The sequence below is a fragment of the Mesoplodon mirus genome (genome assembly GCF_964341445.2).
Source record: "Mesoplodon mirus genome assembly, chromosome: 8".
NCBI classification, from domain to species: domain Eukaryota; kingdom Metazoa; phylum Chordata; class Mammalia; order Artiodactyla; family Ziphiidae; genus Mesoplodon; species Mesoplodon mirus.
The window spans coordinates 82,905,834-82,908,090 of NC_138984.1; the positions used below are offsets into that span (position 1 = coordinate 82,905,834).

A 2,257-nucleotide genomic window follows, 5' to 3' on the forward strand; every position below is an offset into this window, starting at 1 on the left:
TTAGACCAACGTCCATTATTTCAAGCATGAGGTTAAAATCTTGGTATTCACGACATATTCCCTTGACCTACCATTATGATCATTACTCAGCTATACCCACAATACTGATTTTCAAATGATACTATTCACTTGCTATGCCTCTTGGCTATATGTATGTAGGTTATTTTTCTTGACCAAAAATATTTAATGATTGGGCAATAATCTACTCAGTCTTTGTAAACTCTACATTGAATAATTTTTCATTTTTACAGCCATTTCCTGCATGGCTCTTGCTCTCTTCTTCTGTCATCTTCACATGACTAATTGGTCCATTCCCTTCAAAGGAGGAGGGATTTTTGAAGGAGCCTCCAATTCTATCCCACAATGTGAAATACTGTCCATAGTTATGGTCAAACAGCATGTGGTGGTCTGATGAGCTGAGCCATTAATAAATGGCCTTAAGATTTGGGGAACATGAAAGTCACCATCATGAATGGAAATTGTCCAGATATTGACCAAGACATACAAACCTAAATAAACTACCGTGTGTAAGGGGAAAATAAAAAGGTATATGTGGCAAGGTAGACTCTGAAGGAAGCCAGCCAGATGGTGAAAAGCATGACTTGTAAATGGAGTCAGAATCTTCCAGATGTGATGAGGTTTGTGTAAGCACTTATATATAAGTCTATGATGAAGACCTCTGTGAATCCCATAGATCAGCATGTCAGTGAAAAAGAGAAAGAGCAGGATAACAGCAATGAGTCAAAACCAGCTGTATGGAAACTCTTTATGCTGTCATACAATTTGCTGTAACCTCTAGCAGGAACAGTGAAACTCTGAGGATGCTGATCCATGGTATTGACTGGACAGAATGCTAAATCTCTTGATAGACTTGATTCTTGGAAAATTGTGAGTGTTTCATTAATGAATGATCATAGACAAAATAATAACTCAGTGTTGCAAAGAAGAAATAAAGGTTATATGTACTGAGATTTGTTATAATCAGGAGACTGATAGCTTGTCGGAAGACGTCATCCTCTGGCCATGTGGCCGAATATATGTATGGTGTAAAAAAACAATTGGGTACAAGATGCATCTTAGCCCCTAGAGAGGGTCCACTGCCAGCTGCCAATTTGGTTCCTGCAGGGCTTCAGCTGCTCTGGCTAGTCTTTTATTCAATTTTTTATGTGGTATGTCACATGAGTTGTAGATCTTGAACCATTCTTGCATTCTTGGGATAAATCCCACTTGATCATATTGTATGATCCTTCTAATATATTGTTGGATTCAGTTTGTTAATTTGTTGAGGCTTTTTGCATCTGTGCTCATCAGTGATATTAGACAGTAAATTTCGTTTTGTGTGCTATCTTTTTCTGGTTTTGGTGTCAGGGTGATGCTAGCCTCATAGAAAAAGTTTGGAAGTGTTCCTTCCTCTGCAATTTTTTGGAATAGTTTGAGAAGGATAGGTATTAACTCTTCTCTAAATGTTTGATAGAATACATCTGTTTAGCCATCTAGTCCTGGACTTTTGTATGTTGGGAGTTTTTTTTTTCTTTATTACTGATTCAGTTTTATTACTGATAATTGGTCTGTTCATATTTTTCTTTTTCATTCTGGTTCAGTATTGGGAGATTGTACATTTCTAGGAAACTATTTCTTCTATATTGTCCATTTTATTGACATATAGTTGTTCACAATAATCTCTTGTGATCCTTTATATTTCTGTAGTGTCAGTTATAACTTCTCCTCTTTCATTTCTAACTTTATTGATTTGGGGACCCTTCTTTTTTTTCTTGATGAGTTTGGCTAAAGGTTTATCAGGTTTGTTTAGCTTTTCAAAGAACCAACTCATTTTTATTTTTTTAATTTTTATTTTATGTTGGATATAGTTGAATAACAATGTTGTGTTTCAGGTGTACTGCAAAGTGATTCAGTTATATATATACATGTTTCTATTCGGTTTCAAATTATTTTCCGATTTAAGTTGTTACAGAATATTGAGCAGAGCTCCCTGTGCTATACAGTAGGTCCTTGTTGGTTATCTATTTTAAATATAGCAGTGTGTACATGTCAATCCCAAACTCCCAGTCTAACCCTCCTCCTCACCCTTCCCCCTTGGTAACCATAAGTTTATTCTCTAAGTCTGTAAGTCTGTTTCTGTTTTGTAATTATGTTCGTTTATATCATTTTTTTCTAAGATTCTGCTTATAAGTGGTATTATGCAATGTTTGTCTTTCTCTGACTTCACTTAGTATGATAATCGCCAGGTCCATCCATG

General features: G+C 35.7%; 1 pseudogene across 1 annotated transcript; it reads right to left on the minus strand.

Annotated features, from left to right (window-relative positions):
* Positions 1-202: 202 nt before the first annotated feature.
* LOC309809372 (lathosterol oxidase-like) lies at positions 203-1,075 on the minus strand (annotated as a pseudogene). The gene has a single exon. The product of its transcript is annotated as a lathosterol oxidase-like (transcript).
* Positions 1,076-2,257: the final 1,182 nt, after the last annotated feature.